Below are 27,316 nucleotides of genomic sequence, written 5' to 3' on the forward strand. Positions count from 1 at the left end.
CCACCCAAACGCCTGTCCATTCATCGGTCAGCAAGTATTACTGAGCACCTGGTACAGGCTGGGGACTGTCACACCTCAGGGGCTGAGAGATGAATAAAGCGGAAAAGAAGAGGGAGCCCCGACCTCATGTGGCGCCTGAACTGGAGGAACCAAGGCATCCCCTGGGGCGGGAGGGGGCAGGGCTGCGTCGTGCGGGCTCACAGGCACCGTGTGGGCTTTGCAGTTTCATGAGGCAGTGACTCAATCTGATTTCTGTGTTCCAGAGATGACCCTGACTACTGCACAGCTCAGGGGCTGGGGAGGCGGGGTGTGCTGTGGAGGGTGGAGGCAGGGGACAGTGGGGAGGGCAGCCGCGGAGCCCCCAGGGAGGGATGAGGGCGGCCACGGCGAGGAGGCAGATGCGTGGGCGCAAGTGAAGGATTCAGAGCATAAAACCGGCCGGACTTGGCGGCGGCTGGAACGGGGTGGGGAGAGCCAAGGGGGAGGTGAGGTGCCCGGAAGGACAGCCAGTTGCTGGCCTGAGCGAGAGGCCAGGGAGCTGAGCCCTTAGGATAGGAAAGACAGTGGCAGGAGGGCCAGGAGCTCGGTGAGGAGCACGAGAAGCCTGCGAAAAGACACTTCCGGAAGCCAGCATCTCTTCAGTCCGCCAGGATTGCTGCGCTGGAGGAAATCCTGCCCCACACCCCGGCCCTGGAAGCCTGTGTCTCCCGTGGAGATCCCTGCTGCTTCCCTTGGCTTCCGTTCAGCAGCTTCCACAGACGAGTGTTGCTAGGGTTTCCTCCAAGCTGGGCACCCACTTCAGCCCCTGAGAGAGTGTCGTCCACACAATCTCGTCCACAGGCCCAGCCGCCCAGGCTCCCAGGTGCCGGGCCCTCGAAGGGTCTGGGTGTTTGAGAAGACCCTTCCCGTGCTGGCACCCGATGGCCTTTCCCCTGTCCCAACCCTGGGGGTCTCCCGTTCCCCTGTCTCGCGTATGGCTGGTCTCCAACCTCCCCTCCTAAGGCTGATTAGGAAGGCAGACTTCGAAAGCACTCTGAAAACTCCCAATTAGTGTAAAAATATTAATCCATTTTCCTTCAAGTGTGCTGCGTGTTTCGGATGAAATGCTTTGGCCTTGTCAGCATCCCAGCGATGCAGCCTTAGCAAGAGCTCGTGGCAAGCAGGGAACTTCAAGGTCGGGGGGAGTGGGAGGCAGGGCCCAAGGGGACCCCTGTCTCCCAGGCCCCGGACTGGCCCTGCGGCGGAACCCGTAGTTCCCCGCAGCCTCCGGGGCGGGATGCGCCGGGGGAGGTGGAAGCTCACCCCGCGCTCCCTTCCCAGCCCGGGGAATTGGGCGCCAGGAACACAAACACTTGGTGCGGTTGCCGGGAAGTGGAAAATCTCCTAATCTGTCAGGCAGCGTCTTCTTTTCTCCTTTTGCTTTTTCCCCCAACAGGAAGACTTTTCCCTTGGAACCCTTCCCATGCAGATGCGTGAGGACGCGCAGCGACGTCTGGGGGGCTGAGCACCTTCTATTGATTGGAAAACACACAGCAGCGGGAGCTTGCACATCGCACATGGGAGGGGGTACCCGGGCGGCGGGGAGCAGCCGCGGGGCCTCAGCGCCCCCTGGGAGCCGGAAACGGTACTGCGCCCGGCGCCAAGAGGCCCCTGGGCTGGGAGCTCCAAGGTTAGTGAGGGGCAGGCCCTGGGGCCCCCACTTGGCGGAGACCACGGAAAGGGAAGCCGTGCCACCCCCGGCCCTGCCAGCCCAGCCCACTGTGACTCTAGGCGAATCACTTCACTTCTCTGTTGTCCAGCTTCTCCACTTGTAACATTAGGGTGAAGCTCTGGTGCACCCCAGGGACCTTTCGCGTCAGCTGTGTGACCCTCAGAAAGCCACGAGGCCTCTCTGTGTATTCTTGGTGGTGATTCATTCACAGAGCTGCTCAGATGAAGCAATGAGGTCGCAGGCAGATGGCGGCCGGCACAGCCCTCCTGGTGTCTGACCGATGGACACAGGCTGCCTTGGGTCCCTCCTGGTGTGCCGGGCAGGTAGGAAAACACAGGATCAAGGACCAGAGGCAGAGCTGAGAGCCTGGGGGTCAAGGACAGACAGGCTGTCACTGGCAGGACCAAGCCTTGCCCCTGCTGGGTCTCGGGGCGTCCAGCCTGCGCTGCGGAAACCCCGGTCCCAGGTGGGAGTCCCTGAGCTCCCCCGGACAGGCGTCGCCGTGCTGGGCCGGCTTGCCCGCCACCTCCCCACTGTCGGCCCACCTGACCGTGGGGTGAGACGTCATCATCAGCCAAGACAGGAGGAGCTAGAAGGCAGACGTGCAGCCCAGGGCCGGAGCTCTTCCCCCACCAGGAGGGAACATGCAGGCGGGGATCCTGAGGCTGGGCCACCCTGGCAGAGAGGCTAGAAACGCAGGGCTGGGGCTCGGGGGTGCCGATGGTTCCGAGACTGGTTTATAGATGGGAGGTGGAGGGGAAGGACCGGGCAGGTGGGGCGCCCAGGGGCCTCCTGGAGGCCACCCCACCTTTTCAGGTGGTGCGTGCTCGCCCCTCCCCCACACCCATCCTCCCCATCCTCTGGCCCCGCCCCTTCAGTGAAAGAGCGCCATCCCTGCCTGCTGGGCCCTTAGGTCCCAGAATCACCCAGGGACTTTGGGGAAGCCAGCTGCTCCCCCTCAGGGTCTCAGTCTTCGAACTCGGAATGCGGCCAGCAACGTGTCTACTCTAGTGTGTGTCGAGTGTGAGGACCAGGCCTCGCTGTCCGCGTTTGGTGTCGGCGAGCTCACTTCCTGCACCCCCCAGTGCTCCCGCGGGGGTGGCCGAGCCACGGAACGAGAGAGTCCGGTGCCAGGGCACGTCAGCCACTGGCTATCACCATGGCTGGTGGCCTTTTTCTGCCTGTTTTGCAAGGAGCTTGAGAGGTTCAGATATACGAGATTTTTCTGTCCTAAAACAGCCTCTCGGTAGAACACACAACCAGCGGGCAGCCGTGTTCTGCACGCTGGGTGAGCAGAGCGGGGACATGGTGGCCAAGCCTGGGGGAGGCCGGGGAGGGCTGAGGGCCGGCTGGGGTGAGTGGCGCCCAGGGGATCCGGCGCAGGAGGGAGAAGGCAGGAACCCACCCTCCAAAGGTCCATTGCTGGGGTGTCTTCTCCATGGGGAGGAGGGCGTCAGCCAAGGACATTCCAAGGAGCCTGGTTCTGCAGAGCAGATGGACTGACCCTGGCCTGGGCCCATCTGGAAGGAACAGGTGTGTCCCGCGAGCCTCAGAGGCATTGATCCCGCTGGTGGTCCAGCAGGGGTGGCAGGGGCTGGGGATGGCTTTACGTTGACCTGGGCAGAAACTGTTCATGTCACAGTTCCCCAGGGCATGGATGCCAGGGAAGCGCTCATGTTCTTGTGCTCGGAATCCCGGCTGGAGACCCCGTGGCTGAGCCCATCCCCCTGCTGCCCGGCCCAGGCTCCGTGACTGGCTAGCAGTCCATGGGTGCGGCCCTGGAGAAGTCCAGCCCAGGGCAGGGAAGGCTGGCCTAGCCCACTGACCCCGGCCGCAGGAGACAGTGACAGCCTCCCCCACCCTCCTGTCCCCTGCTCCCTTGAGTGGACAGGAAGCCCAGGCTCAGACCTCTGCCTGAGAAAAAACAAACCAACCATCAAAGCAACAAATTGTCTTCTAAGTGAGGAGGCTGCCTGCGCCTGCCCCACCCCCACCCCCGGAAGGTGCTGGGCATCTGCCCTCACCCCTGCAGTCCCCATGACCCAAGCCTGAGAAGGCTGCTTTATTAAAAATCATCCGTCTGCAATCCGGGAGGAGTCAGGCGCACGTCTCCCGTGGAGAGTGTGTGGGGCTTTGCGAAGTTCACGTAAGCATCCTTGCTCTCTGCCTCCACGTGGTGGCGGGCGGCAGGCGGGCGGCTCCGTGGCCGTGGCCGTAACCCCACCAAGACCGGGAGCCCCCCACCTACCTGTGCTGAGAGCACCAAGACCGGCTAGTGGGGCCCAGGCCCCCAGGGTCACTGAAGCCACGGAAAATTCCCACGTTCCAGGTGGCAGCGCAGGAGGGGACTTGGGCGTGGCATCTAAGGTCCCCACAACACAGATGGGAGCACTGAGGCCCCCACCTGCTCCCAGGCCAGGGACAGGCCCCCTCCCCCACCTCTGGCTTTGTGGTCCTGAGGCCCTGGCCTCCATTCCTTCCCAGTCCCCACCCAGCGCCCCACCATCCTCCCGACAGGCAGTGGAGGAGTCAGAGGCCTTAGAGATGAAATGCGCACAGAGAGGTGATGTAACTTGCCCAAGGCCACACAGCTAAAGAGCAGACCTGCCTCCTATAGAGACTGCTCTGTGTCACGGGCTGTGTGACACTGAAGGGCTGCGGCCAGGCCTGAGGGACAGAGCCCCTCCCTGTCAGGCAGCCCCCACAGTCTCCGGAGGTCATCGTGAGGCTCTGGGCCCAGGCTGTCCCCACGGCTTGGTGGAGGCCCCCGCACGAGGGTCTTTCATCCAAGATGATTCTGTTTACTCGCAGACACCTTCCTGACCATCTGACGCCTAATTTAAGAGGTGAGATGGTCACAGCCGTGTGCCCCTCCCGGTTTCCTCCGCTCATTAAGCCGTTGGTGATCTAGTAAGTCATGGTGAGACACTCCGTTCCAGGGAGCTTTTGTTTCCTTACTGACGTCTGCAGTGAGACAGAGCGCCGGGCTGGCCCATGGCCCCAGGACTCCCAGTGTCAGAGTGGGAAGGGCCCAGGGGGCCGTCCACGCTGCCCCCCCCACCCCACAGACAGGGGGACAGTTCCGCAGGGAGCCCTGCCCTGCCTGACATGGCAGATGGCAGCTCCGATCCCCCTTCGGCCAGGACCTCCGAGGGAGAGAAGACAGCCCTCGCTGCAGAGGTGGGGATGGGAAGGGCAGGTTCTCCGAGAAGCCAGGCGAGGGAGTGCTCGCCCCATGGGGCAAGGCCTGGGCACGGGCCTTGCTGGAGGCTGGACAGTGTGGGGCTCGTCATGCCGCAGACGCCTTGGAAGGGATGCTGGGACCACCACCAGCCCGGAGCCTCCAGAGCACAGGAGTCTGCCGGGCTCCTCCAAGGTGTGGCAAGGGGTGTAAACAGGTGTAGACAAGACCACTGGTTCTTTGGGGTCCGTGAGCTGAGGGAAGGTACCCAGATTGCAGGCGAGCAGTCAGGTTGGTGGTTCGGGCCGGAGCTGTTCAGGGCATCCGGGCTCAAGGTCCCAGGTCCGTCCACCCTCCCACAGGGGCCCACGTGCTCGGACACCCACGCACAGGAGACCCCACATGACTGTGGTCGTTGGATCACGGCTTGTGTGACATTCGTGGCTCCGTATCTCCCTCCTCGAGACCTGGGCTCCCGTGCGGGAGGCCCCATCCTCCGGGCGCCCTGTGGCTGCACACCTGCACACATCTGGCCTGGGGAACACCCAGGGAACAGGTGAGGCAGGGAAGGCCCACCTCACCCCCTCCTTCCCCTGCACGCTCCACCATCGTTACGACCCCGTTGTGGGCTCCAGACATGAGACACGGCTCCCCACCTTGCAGATCCCGCAGAGCTTCTAAGAGCGGCATTTCCGAGCGATGGGGTCACCGCTGCACCATCCCCCCCGCTCGTGCAGGAATGCGCACATATGTGACACATCGTGCGTGTGCACACACACACACATCTGACACACTCGTGTCCTGATGGGATGCCGGGGACCCTGGACTGACCTCACGGTTATGGTGACAGGCCAAGGGAAGGTCAGTGCGAGGCACATTTGCACATGGAGCCGTGGCCAAGGCCAGCCCGCCCACCCTGCCATGGAAGGGTGCTGTTCCAGGGGCGGGACCGACCCTCACAGTCCATCACCCCTGGGCTGCCACCCCTCCTGACTTTCCTGGGCCACCCCTGGCCTGTCTGTGGAGGTCCGTCTGCTGCTCCCAACCTCCAGGCTCCCTCAGGCCTCCTCTGGGTTCCCCTGGTGAGGTGAAGGGAGCTGGGGGGCTCTGGGGCACCCTGTCCCTCTGTCCTGCTGGGACGCAGCTGCAGGGAACTTGCCACGTTCACCTGCAGTCAGACTCCTCTGATGGGTTGGGGTTCCAGAGGGCTTCCTCCCCGTGACAACAAGCACCTTCAAGCCGCGTGGAGCGCTGATTCAGGGGGACCCCGCTCCCTGGAGACTGGGAGAGAGAGGGCAGCCAGAGAACGGTCACCATGGCAACACCTTCACGCGATGAGAGCACGTCTTTCTACCCAACCAATTAAAGGGCTATTTCCAGGGGCCCTACTGTGCGCCAAGGCTAGGCTAAAGGTGCTCAGAACAGGGGTGCGTTGGGAGGAGGAGACAGACCTGCCCTCCACCCTGTGAGCTCCCTGTCCGTGAAACACTACGCATGCTTTATGCACAGCAAGCCTGGCCACAGAGCCCTGTATACAGTAGGCGTTCAGTGGATGTCTGCTGAATTAAAGAAGACACACGAGCACGTTAAATAGCCATCCCAGAGCACCTTTCACCGCTAAGTCACCCCGTGGCCAATCTGTCCCGCGTGTCGCCTCCACAGCTGGGGCCCAGGGACATGTCTGCCCACGGAGCCAGCAGGGCCAACACTGGACGAAAACACCGACCAGGGTGGGGTCACGTGTATGCCAGATGCCATATACGTGAACCGTGTCCATCATGTGCAAAACTCATGGGGAAATCTAGGTCTGGACTTCAGGAAGCTAGAAAGTGGGGTCACCAACATAGAGCAGAGGGATCTGTGTGCTGTTGTAGGAAAGCAGGTCCCACTCGAGACCAGCCCTCGGGCTCAGAAGCAAACCTTCTCCGGGGGCTGGGGATCCAACGTGGGAAAGCAAAGCCCACGGCCTGAGGACAGGCAGGGGAATGTGTGGGTTTGGGGCCTCCAGTGGGGGCTCATCAGTGTATGAGGGTTGTGCCCAGGGTACAGGGGTGAGGAGGACAGGGAGAACTTGTACCTGGGGGACAGCTGGGTGGGCAGGGAGTGGATCCCACAGGCCTGCTGCAGGCCTGGCCCAGAGGGCAGTGTGGCTCTCTGGCTCCCTGGTGCGGTCAAACTGCTGGGAATCTGGCTGACCCGGATGTCCCTGAGGCTGGCCCACACCCCTGCCCCGAGCCTCTGCAGGGACAGAAGAGTCACGGCAGGACATGGCACAAGTCACGACCAAACTTCTCTGGCCGTGCCCAAGCTCGTGAGCACCACCCGGACCTTACCCTGTCAAAGGAGCCACGCCACGGAAGGACGACTGTCCTGCCTGTTCTGTGACGGACACGTGGCCCCTCTCTGGGGATGGCCACGGAAGGACGACTGTCCTGCCTGTTCTGTGACGGACACGTGGCCCTCTCTGAGGATGGCCACGGAAGGACGACTGTCCTGCCTGTTCTGTGACGGACACGTGGCCCCTCTCTGGGGATGGCCACGGAAGGACGATTGTCTTGCCTGTTCTGTGACGGACATGTGGCCCCTCTCTGGGGATGGCCTGCTCGCGGCTGTGTTCCCGAAGACAGTTGGGCTTTATACGGCAAAGGACGTGGCTCATCGGGGGTGGTCTGCTCCAGGGACACACGGGGAGGGGCTCGGTCCAGGAGGGATCATTGCAGGAGGCACACAGGCTGTCGAGGGCCAGAAGCAGCACCCAGAGAGCTAGGGAGGAGCTTAGAGACCCAACTCAGAAGCATCCAGGTCTGATGGCCCAAATCCCTGAGTGCGGCCCTGTCTGTTCACAGACCCACATTCCCAAGCTTGGGGCCACCATGGGACTCCCAAGGCTTTTGGGTGGGGCCAGCGTCCCCCACTCAGAGGACCCAGCCTTGAAGGTCCCTTGGAAGCACAGAGCAATTGTAGGGTGGGGGTGGTGGACACCTTGACCACAAGGAGGAGCCCAGCCCTATTATTGCCAGGCCTGGGACCCCACAGTGGTGGCCAAGTACATGCGTTGTTCCTTCCTTCATTTCCAGGCCCTACGGCCTTGGGCCCCCTGGAGTGGGTGGCTATGTTGCACAGTCCCCCCCCAGGGCAGGCTGGGCACCCTCTTTGGCACAGCCCCGGCCCTCACCTGTGTCCACGGCCCCTTCCAGCCCACCGCTCTCCCCATCCTTCACACGCTCCCTCCCTCTGGCTCGGAGACCTGTCTCAGGGGTGATGAACCAGAGCCCCGGGAGCTGGCCTTCCCGCCCAGAGTCACCCGGCCCGTCATCTGTCCTGTCCTGGTTCCCAAGCCGCAGAGCCCGCGGGAGTGAGAGCACACCCATGGCCACACCGAGTGTGCCAATACACAGGAGGCGTGCAGACAGGTCCCGTAGCCAAGAGTGGGAGCCAGAGCGGGGACGCCCTGGGACGTCCCCAGCCCTTGCTCCCAGGACCTGGACGCGCACCACGAGCTGCAGGGTTGGGAGGGAGGCCGTGGGGAGCCCAGGACAGCACATCCTACACCCGAGGGACGCCCTGGAGTGCACTTTCCCAAGGGTGCCAGACAGCAAGGCTCAGTCCTCAGCTCCTCCGAGACTGAAGCGGGAACGCATTGCCCATCGCCGGGCTTGGGGTCTCGCGCGGTGGTCTGCTGACTATACCTGTCGCTGCCCCCACCCCGGCTGTCTACAGACACCAGATCCCAGTCTGTGCGCTGGGGCATATGCTCCCCTTGCCAGGGGACGCGGGGGCTAACGGGGCTGCAGGGAAGAGGAGACGGTGCCCTCCATCCTGTAACAAACCAAACTAACCGCCCAGTGTCTGGCGTCCCCTCGTATCACAGATGGGAATGCTGAGGCTCCCACGGAAGCGGCCCACGCACACAGCTTATAGGCCAGGGTCGGAAGGTGAGCCCCATCGCACTCCTGGAGCAGGATCCGAGAGACTCCTGACCGCACTCCTCGCCTCGGGCCTGTTTGAGCCCCCGCCGAGCGCGTTCAGAGCCTAGTGACCGCCGCCGCGTGTTCTCACGGAGCCGCACATTTCAGCCACGCATGTCTCACGTGTGATTTCAGGAGCCTGTGTGGTCCTCGATGAGGGCATCTGCATCTACTCACCGCGGCAAGCCCAGCGCAGCCCAGGTCCAACAGCAGCGGGAGAAATCTGTGAACCGGTCGGATGAAAGGGGCAGCTTTCCCGACCCAGCCTTGGGATGAGAGCACAAGGCCGGACGCGCAGGACCCAGGGCCCTGCCGTGCCCGGGGGAGCCGAGCCCAGAGCGGGGCGGGAGCGGCGGTCTTTGCAAGGGGGCCCCAGAGGGAGGTGCAGCGGAGCAGAGGTGCAGGATGGCCTGGAGAGAGCGGGGCAGGAGGCTGGACCGGTGGGCGCCCGGGGGCAGGGGTGGAGGTGTCTGCCGGCATAGAACGTGGGCAGATTTGGTTTTAGACTTGATGGAGCAGAGACAGACAGACTGATGTACAAGCCCACTTCCCGCTCTAGGTGTGAATCACGGAACGGCCGGGGACTAGAGGGGCATCAGTACTCAGTGGGGGATGAGCCCAGGCCTAAGGAACCCACGTTCCCAAGAGTACCGGGAACACCCCCCTGCCTGCCGAGGCCCCCGCCCTGCGTACGTGGGCAGGCCCTGGGTCCAGAGCTGCTGATGCTTCCCCTGGGCCGAGAGCGGAACTCTCTGAACCAATTCCAGGGCGAGACCCTCACAGCATCAGCAACTGGGACAGTAATGGCTCAGCAGGGCGGGGTCCCAAGGGTCCTTTTGTAGTTGCTGGGTGTGGGGCGATCCAGACAGGCTCAGAGGAGGGAGGCAAGGACAGTCACCCAGACGTCCAGGCAGTAAGGGCAGAAGCTGGGGGCTACCATCTGGTTTTAACAAAACACTAGTGATGGTGGTCAGCCACCAGGAGCGGCGGGTGGCACGCGCACTGCCTTGATGCTTGAAACACTGACGGGGGGTTGGGGGGAGTCTCTTCATTTTCATCTCATCAGGGAGGAGAAGGAGCTCAGAGAGCCTGTGTAACTTGCCCCAGAGGAACCAGTTCAGAGTGTCAGAGGCTGTAAGAGCCAGGACCGTCCTGGGTGCACAGTCCTCTCCCCCCACCCCCATCCGCTGCCCTGCAGTGGGGGGAACACCCTCCATCTGAGACTAGGTCCTGTCCGTCCGCACGTCCGCTCTCACCATGGTGTCCGGGGAATGAGGTCCACTGTGCACAGTGGATTCTTGGTTCTTCCCCAACCAGTGACTGGCCTGAGTCTGGTCCTGCCGGGCAGGACCCCGGCAAATGGAGCATTAAGCGAAGGTCTCGTTTTCAGAGAACGCGGGTTCATTCCCAGGGTTTCGTGAGACCCAGGGACATCTGGGGCTGGCGGAGGAAAGCAGGAGCCGGGCGTCAAGAGACACAATCAGGATCTCATTAACATTTTGATTGCAACGTTGGCTCCCCCGGCGCCTGGGCCTGGACACACGCGCACACGTTCAATCTGGAAGCAAAGATTGAGCCGGGGAGAGGAGTGCAGAAAAGGAGCAAAACAGACTTATTTTAATAATGCTAAAAATAACTGTGTCAATATTCCCTTCTGTTTGGGAGCTCTCCTCTCGGCTGGTGGTGAGAACCTGAAGTGGATTCGGGCTTCCCACCTCCCCCAGACTGAGCTCTCTGGGGCCACCTGTGGGATCCGGGGTGAAGGGCGGCTCTGAGGCCCTCCTCCTCCGTCTGCCCCAGGAGAATCCCAGCCGGGAGGAAGCCTCTCCTCTAACAGATGGGCACCTTGAGGCCTGCAGAGGTCAGAGACTCTGTGAGCTCAAGGGGAAGCGGGCATGCCTGAACACCAGGAAAACTGAGGCGGCATTCCCCATGAAAGGAGGAAATTACTCGTGCAGCGTGAGCACCAGCACCGACCGTTCCCCAGCCCCGAGGGGCCCCGCGTGTGGATCCAGGTGACGCCCACGTTCGAACGAGAAAGCCAAGCCCCAGCAGGTACGACTGGCCCCAAGCCCACGGGGCGGCGTCTAGCACCCCCGGTTCCCAGCAGAGCTCTTGTGAGTGGGCGGTGCAGACCGCCCGTTGAGACATCAGGGCCCCCCTGGTCCACCATATGGGACTGAGGCCCAGCATCCAGCCAGGACCCCATCTTCTCCCCCACCTGCCTTTCTCAGCACTGACCCTGGAAGTTCTATACCTTGACCCCAGCTCTGTAGCTTCTGGCTGGTCCTCATTCCACCTTGGAGCATGGCTCTGCCCCTCTGAGCCCAGCTGGCCACAGTCAGGCCTCACACTGGGGTCCACCTCGTCTCGCCCATGAAGCTGGCCACACCCCTGGTCATGTTCCAGACAGCTCCTCCAGCCTCCCTGATGCCTGATTGGATACCAGCCCCTCCTAGACATGGTCAGTGCCCCCCGCATAAGCTCCTCCCCACCAAACACGCATCTGAGCTTGACAGCGCAAGTCAAGGGAGGGTTTGCCTGGCCCCCAGGCTAGTGGCTTGGAGCCCTGGGTTTCTCGTCAAGCTGCTCCCACCAGTGACAGCTCACTCCCTGTTCTCTGCTCACAAGACTCAAGCAGAACATTCATAGCCTTCCAGGATTGGAATACCCTGACTCTCATACCCCCCAGCTGTCTCTGAGCTCACCGCCCACAAAACCACTAGCCGTTACCTTGACGTCCCTGTTCTCACACCCTGGGCCTCTCTCCGCACCATCTACCTTCTATCTGGTAGAATATGCTCCTTTTTCTTCCTGCCAGTTTCCTATTCAGTCTTTAAGACACAGCTAAATGCCACTTCCTCTGCGAGACCTTCCCTTCCCCCCTCCCAGGCAGAGCTGACTTCTCTCCCCTCTGAAAGCCAGCAGCCTGCCCAAACCTCCACCATGAACATGGCCTCGCTGCGCCGGGATGTGCAGCTCGGCTTTCTTCCAGACGCCAATCTCAGTCACTCAGTGTCTGTGCTCTTGGGTACATCACTCAACCTCTCTACGCCTCAGTTTCCATGCCTATAAGACATGACTTTTCTTTTTCTTTTTTTTTTAAAGATTTTATTTATTTATTTATTTGACAGACAGAGATTGCAAGTAGGCAGAGGGGCAGGCAGAGAGAGGAAGAAGCAGGCTCCCCACTGAGCAGAGAACCTGATGCGGGGCTCGATCCCAGGACCCTGAGATCATGACCTGAGCTGAAGGCAGAGGTTTAACCCACTGAGCCACCCAGGTGCCCCAAAACATGACTTTTCATACTGCCTACATTATAGGTCTGTTGTGAGAATCAAATGAGCGAATGTGTGTAGAGGGCTTAGAATATTACCTGGCAGGTATTATGTGCTCAAAAGACATTAATTACTATGACTGGCAGCAGCAGCATCACTATCAACACCACCACCGTCATCATCATCACCAACATCAGCATTAGCACCACCATCATCATCACTGGCATCCCTGCCACCACCATCTCGACCATCACCCTCGTCCCCATCGTTATCACCACCATCCCCACCATCACCAACATCATCTTCACCATCTTCCCCATTATCTCTACCATCATCGCCATCATCATCCTCATCATCACCGCCGTCATCATCACCGTCATCATCATCATCATCTTCACCATCTTCACCATTATCTCTACCATCATCGCCATCATCACCATCCCCATCATCGCCATTATCCCCATCACCACTACCATCATCATCACCATCTTCCCCATTATCTCTACCATCTTCACCATCCCCACCATCACCACCATCACTACTGTCATCATCATCATCACCACCAACAATAGCTTTATCCCCACCATCAGCAGCACTGTCATCCCTACCCCCACCATCCCCACCATCTCCATCATCATCCTCATCATCACCGCCGTCATCATCACCATCATCCTCATCACCAACATCATCATCACCATCTTCCCCTTTATCTCTACCATCTTCACCATCATAATCATCACCATCATCACCAACATTTTCCCTACTGGATTTTCAAGCTCCCTGCAGGTAGAGAACAAGTATGAGTCATCATTGTCTCCCTGAACACATAGCCTGACACATAGTAGATACTATTAATCTTGTTGGATGATATAATGGGTGGGCAGGTAGGAAAAGGGGTGAATGAGTGGATAAAGGAAGGGGTAAATGGCTGTATAAACAAATGAATGGGTGTGTAGATAAGAGGGCTGGGACGGATGAATGAGTCAGTGAATGAGTGAGTGCGCTGCTGTAAGGAAGAGCAGATGGACAGCGGAGGGGATTCCTCCCACGCTGCCCTTTGCAGATGCTGAACTGCTGAGTGACGGCAGGCATCACAGTGTCCCCGCAGAGACACGATATTAAAATCCCTGAAGGCTATGCTGTCAATATCTGGGGGAGACAATCTCTGCAGCCATCAGCAGCACAGATGAGCTCCCCCCAAGTCCCCTGGGTGGTCAGCCCTGCCGGGACAATGACTCCACCGTTCCTAACCTCCAGAGGCGCGGCATCCTGCAGATTCCAGTTACCTGGGCTGGACAGCTCCCTTTCCAGCCCTCAGTCCTCACGGGGAGTCTCAGGGCATGCTGGGGCCAGGACCTGGCTGGGAGCATCAGGAGTGCCTCCCTCGCCTCCCAGCCCCACCTCTCACGGCCCCACTGCCCTTGCCTTCCCCCATCTGACTGTGGAGAGCACAACAGCTCTCCACACCCTCCACTCCCAGATGCTGAGCTCCACAGGGGTCTACTTCGTCTCTAGCACAAGTGGGCTCTCAGTCACCGGGCTCACTCCAGCAGAAGGCTGGGGGGCCCAGCAAGGTCATGCTTAGGGGAGGAGGGACAGGACCAGGACTTGAGTCTTGAGTTCTCCCCTCCTGCCCCCCAGGGCCAGAGCCATCACACTCTACCAGGGGAGAAGCATCTGCAAAGACCTGGGGTGGGGGCAGGGAGGGTGGCACTGTCCTGCTCAAGGTGACAGAGCGCTGTCCCCTCTGGGTTCACAAGCTGTCAGGGTAGTCTGCAGGGATGGGGACAGACACCCTCTGGGGAAGAGGCTGGACTCCAGGACGGTTATCGTCTGCAAGGTTTTCCAAGTCTCCAGAGCCACCTCGGTGTTTGGTGTAGTATTTCTCTGACTCAGGTCCCTGGATCCCTTTACACCCTTAAAACTTAGTAGGACCCCAGAAAGCATTTGCCTGTGGAGGTTACATCTATCAATGCTGACAGTATTAGAAATGAAACGTGATACATTCAGAAATATTAACTCGTTAAAAAAATAAAGCCAATACACATTAACGTAACTAACACTTTTTTTAACTAACACAAGGTGCTACATTGTTACAAATCTCTTTTGTGTCCCACTTGATAGAAGTCATGGGAGCCTGGTTTCCACTCCCGCCTTCAGCCTGCTGGGACACGTGGCTTTGATTGAAGTGGATGAAGGTAAGCCCGGGACCTCCATGGAGAGGACTCGGGGATCCCCACAAACCCCAGACCACACTCCCAGAACCACTAGCTGAGGAAATTCTCCTCTTGTATCTTCCCTGCATGACTGTTGCCAGGACAGGTGTCCATACTGACCCCCCAGGCAGGAGCGGGTCAGACCACCCAGGGGTCTAGCCTCAGCTGCTGGGTCCCTCTGAGGTCCTCCCCTCTGCTAAGCCAGACCCTCCTCTGGGAGGTGCAACCAGGGGTCCCCCAAAGCTGTTTGACGACTAAGTAAAAAATGCATGTGCTTCGCTCTGCCATGTCACACCTGGAAGGATTAAGAAAACGGTGTCCCGCTGACACCAGTCACCACACCTACCTGTCCCCGACTCCAGGTGAAGGCCCCTCTTTCTCCATGCAGACTTCCTGGATTGGCTGCATCTCCTCCTTCCCTCCTCCTCGCACACTTGTCTCTCTGCCCCCTGGACCCCAGCACTCGTTTCTAAAGTCATCTCCTTCCTGGGCCACAGCACACCCCACATTATCATACTGCCCCCAGCCCCCGTGCTTGTCCTTGTTACCCTAAAATCCAAACAGGGAAAGACGTCCACCAGGTGCTCATGGCAGACACAGCCGTCAAGCCCCTGCTCTGGGCACAGGCGGGCCTGAGCTGTAGGACCTCATAGGAGCCTCCGTGTTTCCGTCTGTCAAGTGGGAATAATAGGATCCCCTCATGGGACCATAGTGACCATTAGGAATAATCCATTTGCTTACCCGGCTCGCTGAATGCTTGCCCTGGGCCAGTGGCCCAGGCAACCAAGTCTAATGAGGGAGGCAGACATCAAACCAACAGCCCAAAGTCAAGGTGATGGAGGGTGGGCATTTGGGGTGCAGACAAGAACCTGTGTCAACAGCCCCACATCAGGAGAACCCCAGACAGGCCCAGTGGAGGATGGATGCCTGCAGGTGGAGAGGGTCCCAGAGAGGAAGGAGGGGCTCCTGAGCCCCCGAGGGCAGGGGGAGGGACAGAATGCTACTGCATGTCCTGCCTAAAGCTGAGAGTAAACTGACTGGAGGGAGAGGGGAGTCTGGGAGCCGGGTTCTGGGGTTGTGGGGCCCTCCAGAGGAGGGGTGGGGGGGGCCCAGACAGAGCAGGGCAGGGGGAGGGAGTGCGCATGCCTGAGGCTCCGGGAGGGGCAGGCGGGGGCTGGTACCTTGTCTGAGCGTCTCTGCGGAGGCCCCAGCCCCATTGCTGAAACTCAGAGCAGAGCTCCTCCATACATATTTATTGAGGGAATACATTAGTTCCCCTTAGAAAAAGGCATAATCGCAAAATGACAGTCATTGTCACTAAACAGATGTGCGTGTTATTTCACCTTGTAGAGAAGACATTCATGTCGCTCTGCACTGTCCCCAGTGCCTCCGGGGGCTGGCCACCGCCCACGTGTGCCCCTCCACGCTGGCCGGGCTGGAACCTGGCCTCTCCAGCCTCCCCCCTTCTTCATAACCCAGGGTTGGGGGTTACAGCCCCTGCTGCAGTCTTTGTGGTCTTAGGATCATGCCACTCACCCGTCCACCCACCCACCCTTCCGTCCATCCATCCATCCTTCCATCCGCCCATCCATTCGTTCACTCCCTCATTCCTTCATGCAAAACAGGAGTTCAGGGTCTGTTCTGTCCCAGACCCCAGGCCGGGTACCAGCTCTGGTCTGAGAAGGCCCAGCTGCAGCCACGCCTCTGCCTCGGCCTCCACTTCAGCCTCGTCCTCATCAGCCCTCTGGCCACGCCCCACTCCAGCGGGCAGCAGTCAGCAACCCGTCCGTCCCACGGAGCATCTGTCCAGCCACTGCCTTTGCAGAAAGGCCTCCTGGACCTTCTGCAAGGTCCACACTCCCCTGAGCCCCAGAGCGGAAGTTCCCTCTGAAAGCTCCCCCAGAAAGAAGTATTTATTCCTCTAGATACACATTCCTTTAGGCCGCATTTAACAAATGTTTGTGGACCGTCTGCTGCACACCAGACTCTGCTCCAGGTCGGAAGTGAGCAAGGCAGCCACGGCTCTTCCCCGGGCTCTCCGCACACCCACCTGTGCCCACCCCCCACCAACCGCAAGCCACACCTGCTTCAGGGTTGGCCAGGAGACCGAGGCAACGCAAGGAAAGAATCGAATCTCAGCCAGTCTGCTGCCCAGGCCTGGAACATAGTAGGTGACCAGGGAAGTGGGGGGAGGGAGAAAGGAGGGAGGAGGGAAGAGCAGGGAGGAAGTAGAAAGGGGAGGAAAGGGGAAGGGGGAGGGTGAAAGGGGCAAGGGATGGAGGGGGGGGAGAGAAGGGGGGGAAGGGGGCAGGTGGGGCGGTGGGCAGGGAGAGTGAAGGAGGGGGAAGAAGGGTGAGAGAAAGGGACTAGGGAGGGGAGGGGGGAGGGAGGGGGAGGGGCAGGAAGACAAGGGTGAGGGAGGGAGGGGGAGGGGAAAGAAGAAAGGAGAGGGGGCAGGAGGAGGAGGGGGAGGAGAGGGGAAGAAGAAAGGGATGGGGATGGGAAGGGAGAAGGGGCAGGGGGCGGGGGAAGGGGAGGAGAAGAGGGGAGGGAGGGGTGTGGGGAGGAGCACCAAAGGCAGCTGGGCCTTCTCTAGAGGTGGCTCTGGCCGTGGATCGAGCCGAGTGTGACCGTGGGTGTCGCCGTGGGCTGCGGTGTTCTCTCGCCGAGCTGGCACAGCTCTGTGCTCGCCACCCGCGCAGTTCTCGCTGCTGCTTCTGAAAATGCCAACTTCTTATCTCGCCAGAATTTTTCCTGACTTGGAGAATTCAATAAAGCAGCTGAGTAACGCTTAAAATAATAATGAAGCTCTGTGTTTCTGCAACTCCCGGCTGGCAAGGCAGGGCCAGGCTGCCTTTCTGCGATGATCAATCTTCATTTTCACACCAGGCCAGACAGCTCGGCAGGGCCGGTCCGGCCCGCAGGCCCTGGGGAATCGACAGGCCACGGGCAGGGCGGCGGGGTGGGGTGGGGGGCACACTTTCCCTCTGCTGACTGGGCACCTGTGGGAGCCGAGCCTTCTGGGACCCTGCCCCCCCCACTACAACCCAGCACCCCATGGTCACCATCCAGGTCCACCCCTCTCTCCTCTGAACTCTGCCCCATTGCCTTTCCACTTGGGAAACTCCTATCCACCCTTCAAAGCCCAGCTCAAGCCTAGCCACACCTCTTCCACCCCTTCAACCTCCAGAAGGGCCAGACAAAGCCGCTCGGTCCCCCACGGCCCATGGGAGCCGCAGCGACAGCCCAGGAGGCCGGAATCGCTATTTCTCCCACGCATGGAGCAAACAGCTGAGGACCCGAGCGGGGCCCTGGGGTGTACAGACTGTCCACGGAGCGTGGGCCACTCACCAAGCAGACCAGTGGGGCTCGCCAGGAGCATGGGGCCATCGGCGGCAGATCCCAGGCCTGGAACTAGACTACCCGCTAGGACTGGGTGGCCTTTGCAGGCCTCCTCACCAGTGGGACACCATGCGAGGAGTCTGGCCCTGCTCAGAGTGACCCAGGCAGAGCAGTTGGGGACCAGGTAGGTCACAAGGACATCCACACTGCCCTCCGTGCCCTTGGTCAAATTCGGGGACCTCCAGGAGCCTAGCTGTGTTCATCGGCTCAGGGGTGCCGTGGGGGTGTCTCGTGTCAGGACGAAGATGAAAAGGCTCATCCCCATCTCTGGCCCGGGGGCAGCACCTCCGTGAGCCCCACCAGTCCAAGAAGCCCCAGCGGCCCGTTCCTCCTGCCCTCAACACCGCACCCCTCTCTCCACTCCCCAGGGCAGTAGCTGAAACGTCCTCCTGTTCATCCATAATCTCCTCTTACCCCGGCTGCCAGTCGGCCCCAGGCTGAGGAGGACTGATGAGTCTGGCCTCTTCTCCTCCACCCCTCCCTGATTCCGTCTTCGGGGACTAGGGAGAGGCTGGGCCAGTCAGAGCCGAGTCACCGGTGCAGGGCGCAGCAGCGGGCTATGGGCTGAGACCCCGTCCCGGCCTGTGCTCTCTGCAGACTCGGGGTCCACCCCGGGCACCTCCCCCAGAGAAGGGGAAACAGACCTGCCCAAAGTTGCTTTGCTGTCCAGTGGGGTGACGGATCTCCAAATTCGTGCAAAGCTAAGAAGGTTGCAGAAATGTAAGAACCACGGAGTCGCTTGGTCTGGGCGGAGAGAGATCTGCGGACGCACCCACCGCTAAGTCAGAAACACATTCGGGGATGAGCCGGCACGGAGGGTCTGATGAGCTCTTGACCCTGACCGGGGCTGATTCTTTAGAGCAAGGTTTGGCCAATGACTGGGGCCCAAATTGGGCCAAACGCCTGTTTTTGCAAATAGCTCCCATGGGCCATACAAGCCCGGGGAGGAAAAGCAAGGACAGACACCGTGTGGCCCACAGAGCTCAAAATCTCCGCTGGCTGGCCAGCTGCAGAACGTTCGCATCCCCCTCCCCACGTTCAAGGACAGTTGGTCTGAGGCAGGGAGCTCCCCGACTCCCTCCAGCGGCCCTCCCGTCGCTTGCCCTCCCAGGGCACAGCCCAGACTCAGCCTCACATCGGAGGGTGAAGCCAAGAGGGGACAACTCTGGGATGATGTGGACAATGGGGAGAGTGGGGGGAGAGTGGACTGGGTCCCGGCCTGCAGGGGAGTCGGGGAAGCTTCCAGAAGAGATGCCGAGCGCCAAGCTGGGTGTGTGTCCACAGTGGGGAGGCCTGACTCCGAGCGGGGGTGAGAGAAAGCTCAGGGCTCCACACCCGCGTCTGGGGGTCATCCCCTGAGGGAAACCGAGCCGAGTGGTGGGTGTGCAGGGGTGGAGGGGAGACTCCGGGGGAACATGCAGGGTGCAGGGGTGATAGAGGAGGGGCCAGAGTCAGGCGTGAGGATTGTCATTCCCGCCAAGCCCCTGCAAACACAGGCACGAGGCTCTCGGTGTCACCTGAACCCAGCGCTGGGCCCCACACAGCCCTGCCCTCCCGAGCAGACTGGCTCCCACCTCCTCCCCCCTGCACCCCCGCCTGGCCTCATCACGCAGCTGCTCGTCGCTAAGTGGTTTTCCCCGCGATTACATGCCCTGCCGTCCTGCACACCGGCTATCACTGCCTAATTGGGTCGTAATTTTGACACATCTGTCACTCTGGAGATCCTGACGATGCAAGGATCCCCGACACCTTCCGCTGCAGAAGGTGGTCCGCTCCCCCCACCACATCCTTGACTCGGGTTCACTGTCCTCAGAAAGCCCTGGGCTTCTCCCACCCCGGGGCACCCCGCGAGGCACTCGGCAGTGTCCAAGGCTCGTGGACAAGTCTCCCCACCTCAGCAGAGGCCGGGTACAACTAACGGGATGCAGACGGGGAAGTCATCGTGACCTGCCCCGCGGCACAGCAGAGTCGCAGGGGCGTTGAGACGGGCCCCTCCCACCTCTGGGCTGCCTGCCCGTGGCTCATGCAGGGCACCCTGCAGCGCCCCACTTTTCTCTCTCAGGAACGGGCAAGCGACACTGGCCCCTTCACCACGGGAAGTGCTCTCAGAGTTTCTGGAACATGCCAGGGAGTGTAGGGACAGCAGGGACCGGAACCGCGGGCCTCCATCTCCTGCTTCCGGGTTACTATTATTCTTAGCACTATTATTATTATTACCAACTTCGGCTCCTCAGAGACAACTGCGAAGGAGAACTACACGGGTGGCTAAAAATACAGTAAGAAAACCAGAGCTCTGATCTGTGGTAGACCCCAGGCGGGGACACTTTCTAAACCTTCGTGTGCTCCCCGGTGGGGTTTCAGGGAGGGGCTTCTGCGCCCTTGTCCAGGGTCCTGAAGGTCTGGGGCTCTGTCTCCTGCCCGAAGCCTGGACTCTGTTCTGAGCAGGAGGGACACTGTTTCCACAGGGACGCTGGACATGTCATGACTGATTCTAACCCCACACGAAGTACCAGAGGGTGGGGTTTTCCCGTGCCTTAGAGACGGGTGGGCCCCAGGCAGGGGCTCTGGGTCCAGGAGCTCCGGGGTTCAAACCTCGATTCCACCACTGGCAAGGTAGAAAACCATCTGAGCCTTGGTGTCTCCATCTGTAGAATGGGGGGACAACTCCCCATGCTCCACGACGGCTGTAGGCAGGACGGCGCTGCCTCTGAAAAGGCTCTCGAAGAGCCTGGCCGTCCTCAAACCCCAGTTCCTGTTTTGAGCCCCCAACCCCTTTTCTATCAAGGGAAATATTGGAGAAATTGTACTAAAAATACCCACCAAGCAGCAGGCTGTGTGGGCGGCTGGCTGCCTCCTTCATCTGCATGGAAGGCTGGCACTCCTCCAAGGGCCCGGGAGGGCTGTCTGAGAGGGGGAGTTCAGAAGAACGATTGTCACGAGACGCCCCCCGCCGCGGTCGAGGGCTCGGAGCCTGCCGAGGCACAGCTGGGGACACATGGGAGGGGCTGACGGTGCCAGGACCCCAAGGCCACAAACCACAGCCCCCAGTCTGATGACAGCCGCACTCAATTGATTTGACACAAGGGTCTGATTGGAGACATTCCCAGTCAATACCCTGGCAGGGCTACAGGCTCCCTCCGAGATAATATTCCCTAGAAGGCAGGGGTTTGGGGGAGGGGCGGGGGAGGGGTTGAATGACAGGTCTGCTGCTGCTGTGGGGGGACTCATCGCCCCCACCAAGGGAGAGCTGGCGCAGGCTCCGACGGGGCAGGAGCGGACCAGGCGGGACGCCCCCACCGGGCGTGAGGAGCCGTACTCACGACGGCCTGGATCAGCCTCCCCCGTCTGGCTCCAGGCCTCCGGAGGCTTGCTTGGTCCATCCGGCCACCGAACAGACCTTTGCTGAGCCCCTGGGATGTGTCTCGAGAGGTGAAATCCAGGAAGCCCCTGAAGGATCAGGAGTGTTCCCGGTGGGGCAAGCCTGGCAGTGCCAGTGGGATGGGGTCAGGGGAGGACACCCTAGAACAAGGTAGGCTTGGCCTGAATCTCCAAGAGGCCAGGAGTTACATGTCTGAGGACCAGAGGGAAGAGAGCTCCTGACAAGAGCAGAGCTCCTGCCCAGGGAGGGGTGAGGCTGGGCTCCTGCATGGGGAGGGGTGAGGCCTGGCTCCTGCACACAGGCAGGAATGACTGCAGCCATGGGACTGCCTGGGGATCTGCCAGCACCTCCAGCTGGTTGACCTGCTCTGGGGACCCAAAAAGCCATCGTCTAACACCAGCCCACTCCCTGCTCCCCACAAAGGAAGGGGACCACCGCTTGGGCCCAGCCATCCCGGCTGCCTGAGAGAAGGCCGCGAGGCAGGGGAGGGTCCATGCCGGGCAGCTGGAGGCTCCGTCTCCCGGGAGGGGCCGAGAAGTCCCGGACTTGGCCAACTTGGCGAGAGCATGTTCTAAGGTGAGATTTAATAAGAGGACTGGGAAGAATAAATTCTATTACACAATTTTATTTCACAGCCTCCCCTGAGTTGAATAGCAATTGCCGATGCAGGGCTCGGGGTATAAATAGACGAGATTTCAGGGCTGGGAGGCCTGGGGACTGCCTCGCCGCCCCCTCATTTTGCGGGTGGGAAATGCCAGCATTTTCTCCTTTGTCGCCCGAGGGGCCTCGGAGGGAGGCAGGGCAGGAGAGCCGTGCCCTTCAGACCAGCAGCACCGCGACTGCTGGGGGCGCAGCCAGCCCTCCAGGAGACCCCCCCTACTACAGAACACACCACACAAAAGCCCCTTCCCCTCCCCTCTGCCCCCCTCCTTCCACAGGCATTACTCAGTTGCTAGGCCCTGCCAGGCAGGGAGAGAGAGGGGTGGGGGGGAGAGAGAGATTGCAAGAAGCCGCCCTGGTCTCGGGAGCTCACTGCAGAAGAAGAAAAGGACTCCATCCTGTCCTGGCGTCACATGAGGATGGAGGGCACGGAGCCTCCAGAAAAGGGGCACCCAGACCTTCCTAGCAGCGCTGGGGGGCACCTCACACGTGAGCCGGTCCTGGAGGATAGAGGGACGCAGCAGGTGCACAGCCAAGCAGGGGCTCCGGGCAGCAAGCAGGTCCTTGTCAGCAGAGCCAAAGGGGTCGTGGTTGCCTTTGTTAGCCTGCCTGGAGCCCCCAGGAAGGGATACGAGCAGGGTAGAGCAGCGACGTGGGGGGCATTTGGAAGGAAAGGGCAGGGTGCCAGGGTGGACAGCAGGGGCCGAGAGGCCAGAACTGGGCAGCTCCCCGCACCGGGTGTGAGCCATGTCCCCGGGCCCCTGGAAGGCTCCACTCTGGGACCCCCCCGACTCCCACTGCGTCCTCAGGCCTTCTGCGGTCTCCCCAAATTTCAACCCACCCAGTCCAAGCCCCGGGTGTGACTGAGCGGGCTCAGGTACCCCCAAACACGCACCACATTCTTCCACTGCAAATAAATTATTTTAAATCAGTGGGCCGCGGGATGAGCACAGAGATCACAGTCATTCGGAAACAGCCTCAGACTCCAGCTGTTAAAGCAATAAAATCAGGAACAGCCCATGTTTTGTTGGAAATTTACTTTCTGCAAAATATTTTTGAGGTGGTTGTTTTATTTCTTTGCGAATCTATGCAATTCCTCACATCAGCCTCTCGAGGCGGCGACTCCCGCCCCTCTTTGCCGAGACTTAGAGAGGCCACACGCACCTGGGGCGCGCTGGGGCTGGGGCCTGGGGCTGGGGCCAGAGCAGGTGTTTGCTGCTGCTCTTGGGGGCCGCGCTCTTCTTGCCACCCCTGAGAGGGGGCAGGAGCCCACCCCCCTCCTGGCCGACTGTTGGAGCCGAGCAGCGGCCGTGTAGCGGGGCAGAGACCCCCGTGCTGGGCCCGGAAGCCAAGCTCGGCTCTGGCTCTGCTCATGACCTTGGGCGAGTCACCACCATGAGTTTAGGAGCCCCCTCCGTCAAGGGCAGCACCGCCGACCCTCAGCCCCTACGGAGAAGCAGACCGAGGCACAGGACTCTGCAGCCGCGTGCCCTGGCCTGCGATGGCCTCTCCTTCACGAGCGGCTGGCTCTCGTGTTCCCAGCAAAATGGCTCTTTCCCTGAGAGCTGTTGTCCTCCCGACCCCCCACCCTGCCTGGCATCACCACCAGCAAACTCCCCCTCCCCGGGGCCCGCACCAGCCCTGGCCACTGACAGAGCCCCCTCCTCCCTCCGCCCTGGGAAAGGAGCGAGACCCCAGCCATGACCACAGGACCCATCCCTTCGCCCTCTGGGGCAGGAAACAGAACTCAGGGAGCAGGCTGGGGTGTTAAGACCAGGGGTCCCGGAGGCCCGGTGGAAACCACATCTTGTGTCCCCAGGAGAGGCTGGCAGAATGGAGGCTGGTCTTCTGGGAGGCGGGGAGGAGGGAGAAGCGGGGGCCCCTTGCTTCGGGAGTGGAGGCAGATCCGTCACTGTCTGCCAGCTCAAGGCTCCGTCAGGAGACAAATGGGGCTGGTTCTTGCTTTCAGCACCTGTCAGGGACTCGGGCAGATCAAGAAGACAAGAAGGAGGTGATGGCTTGGGAGGGAGCCCCCGTGGACCACGGTCTCCCAGCAGCAGAGGCTTCCTTGGCCCCCAGCCCCAGGTTGGGCTGGAGGTGCGCAGGTCTGAGGCCACCGCTGAGGCTGTGCTCCAGGGGAAGTGTAGTCTGTGCTGCAGAAGACAGGGTTGTCACGCTGTTTTAGGGGCTGTGACTCGGCTGCCCATCACCGGAGACCCCCTCTTCCTGTCCCCCTCCTCTACCCCTCCCCCATTCCCCTCCTTCCTGTCTTCCTGAAGTGATGCAGGCAGAGCACACTCTCCTGTTGGAAATGTTCCGTAGACGCTCCCGGGGCTTTCCCAGGCAGGGGAAGGGCCTGGCAGGAGGGGGCTGCCCTCGTCCCAAGTTGCCCCTCCTCCTGGGGGGACTCCTGGATCCCGGCCTGACACACACAGGTGCTTTGCCCACCCCCCACCCTCGCCTGTCAGTTTCCTACACGTCCTGCAAACACAGTGGATGGCGTGTGCGTCGTTGGGTCACGATATGGCACAGAGGAAGGGACTTTGCAGATGTCATGAAGGTCCCTAATCGTTGGACTTCAAGTTGAGCAGGACGGAAATTGTCCCAGGTGGGCTAGACCTGATCAGAAGAGCCCCCTACAAGGGCTTGGGCACTCCCTGAGCTCAGAGACGTCAAGCAACAGGGGCTTTCCTGCTGACTCTGAGTCCAACCGCTTTGAAGAAATGACGTCTCCAACGGTCACGTCACCTGGGAGAAGCCCCGAGCCGCAGATGAGACAGGGACCCAAGCCAACAGAGGGACTGCGGCCTGGGGAGGCCCTGAGCAGAGGACCGGGTAGGCCGTGCTGACTCCTGGCCCCCGGAATGATGGAACATACATGCGTGTGGTTTCAAGCTTCCTTGTCACGCAGCACGGCAAAGTGACAGGCTCTCCCTGCCGGCACGAGGCTAGACCACGTTTCCCACCCCCGTGTAGTTCGTGGCGGCCACATGGCCAAGGCTGCCCGTGGACTGTGTGGGGTGGGGGAGGGTGTGCGGCCACTGCCAGGACCCACAAGCCGACACAGGCCTGACACCTCCCCTTCCTGCCCCAGGTGGCACTCCCCTGCACGTTCTAAGACCCTGGATGACCTTTGTCTCAGCTCTGTCCTCTGCCGAAGCCTCTTCCCCTCCCCCCCACACTGCCACCTCAGGCGGATGCCCTTTTTCTACCTGTATCTCAGGATCCCTTTCGGATCCTTCCAGAACCCCTAGCATTTGTGGATGTGCCCTCCGAGGGGCTCCAATAGCAGTGAGACGTCTTCTCACGCTAAGTCCAGAAGCCCAGACGGAGACCGTGGGGGACCCAGGGACCCCGCAGGGAGGGAAAACACGGGCCCCCACGCAGCCAGCAGGCACGGCTGGACTCGGTGCTGCGTCCCAGCACTGCCTGAACCCTGGGGGGGACCCACCTTTCCAAGACGCGTCCCGCCACATCCCATCTGCCACCGTCACTTCGCGGGACTTGCTCTCCAGCAGGAAGGGCCGTGCGGTGACTCGCCCCCGCCCTGGATTCAAGTCCTGCTGCGACTCACCCGGAGCCTCCTCATGTCTCGTGCCAGAACCCTCCATCTACGAACCAGGAATGAGACGCTGTCCTTGGCAGCCGGCCATGAGGACCAGGAGGGTTCATCTCAGCCGTGTCCCTATTGGGATGGGACGTGACAAGGCCACCCAGCAAGGGGATTGGGGGTGCCCAGAGCCGGGCTCTCTCTGTTCCTGCACCAGGCCCGGATGACGCCCAGGGGCTCAGGCCGCCCCAGACACACGCCACGCACACGTCGCCTTGCTATGATCTACTTTATGCACATCGGAAGTCCTCCCCTCGGAGTGATGATTTCCATCCTCACTTCTCAGAGGATCCCCTTCAGGCCAGCCCCGCCCTACGAAGCAGATCTGCTCAGTGGAGAAGGTTTCACTGGAGGCTAACAGTGTCTCCAAGGGAGACAGGCTCAGCACAGAGCAGAGCGGGGACAAAGCTCAGGGAATCAGGCCAGCCCCTGCCCCAACCAGCAACGTCCCTGAGAGGTGGGGGGCTTGGGGTGGTGGGAAATGGGTAGCCAGCTGCGGAAGGCCTGGTGACAACTGAAGTGGGGAGGGGGATGTCCCGGCCCTGCCCCTACCGAGCCAGGTCCCCGTGGCTGCTGCAGGAGCCCGGCTTCCCAAAGGCAACAGACGGTGTATGTGCGAAGCCTTCCAATGAGCCGTGGCCTCCGGGTGACACGGATTCCTCCAGAAGCTGGTACGTACCTGGGCAGCCCCAGACTCGTGGGGTGGTTCCAGGTCCTTCTGTCAACCCGTAGCGGCTCCCAGTGGCCCTTGGATTCATCAGACAGTTTTCAGACGTGCTCAGGGGCCTTCGGGTTCTGAGCAGCAAGCGAAGAGCTGTGGCCAATTGACAGTGACCGGCCCACAGCACCCACGGGCCCGCTCAGAGAGCAGGAAGGACAGGGGACATGGCGACAATTAAGCTGGAACCAGCAGTAGACAGGGACTTCTGATAACCCTCCAGATGGAGAAGACAAGAGAGACAAGAGAGGCTGACGTCCAGGCCAGCTGCTGTGTCGCTAACATCCAGCCTGACCTCCCAGGCTGGTCCTTGGGGATACGGCTCTTGCACAAATACTTTATCAAATTTACAATCGTGCATCTGACTCGGTGCACAGGCCCTTTGCACGTGCTTGATGAGTCTTCTCCCTGTTGTCCTGAGGGGCAGTCGGCTCCCTATGCCTGTGGATTTATCAGGCACATCCACACCAAGAAGCCAGCTGCCCCCACCACGGAGGGCACCCCTGGGAGGGTGGGGGTGAAGACACAAAGTGTCCAGCCAGCCTCTTGCAAAAGATTTGTCTTGTAAAAAGTGCTACCATGTGGGGCACCTGGGTGGCTCAGTCATTAAGCATCTGCCTTCAGCTCAGGTCATGATCCCAAGGTCCTGGGATCGAGTCCTGCATGGGTCTCCCTGCTCTGCAGGAAGCCTGCTTCTCCCTCTCCCACTCCCCCTGCTTGTGTCCCCTCTCTCGCTGTGTCTCTCTGTCAAATAGATAAATAAGATCTTTAAAAAATAGTAGTAATGAACACTAAAAAATAAAAATGAAAAGTGCTACCATCGACTATGAGAAAATGTGGAAAGTAATGGAGTAACATAAAGAAGCTTTGCCGATAACCCCAACACCCAGCGGCAAGACAGCTAGCACGGGGGGCGTTATTTTTAGATACGCTTTTTCACATAGACTTTTTTTAATATGGACGTGAAATGCTTTCCACATTGTTGGAATCACATCATATTACGTTACCTGTTGGGATCCTGTTTTCTGTTCCCTGCAAGGGTTCTCTGTACACACGCTCAGCAAACATTATTTTTAACGGCTGTAATATCCTTTCAACCGGATAAGCCACAGTTTACTTAAACATTCCCCGTGTTCGAACATGTAGGTCGTTTCTAATTATTTTGCTAAAAATACATATTTTTGTACGTAGGA

Source organism: Neovison vison, chromosome 4 (assembly GCF_020171115.1).
Source record: "Neovison vison isolate M4711 chromosome 4, ASM_NN_V1, whole genome shotgun sequence".
Lineage (NCBI taxonomy): Eukaryota > Metazoa > Chordata > Mammalia > Carnivora > Mustelidae > Neogale > Neogale vison.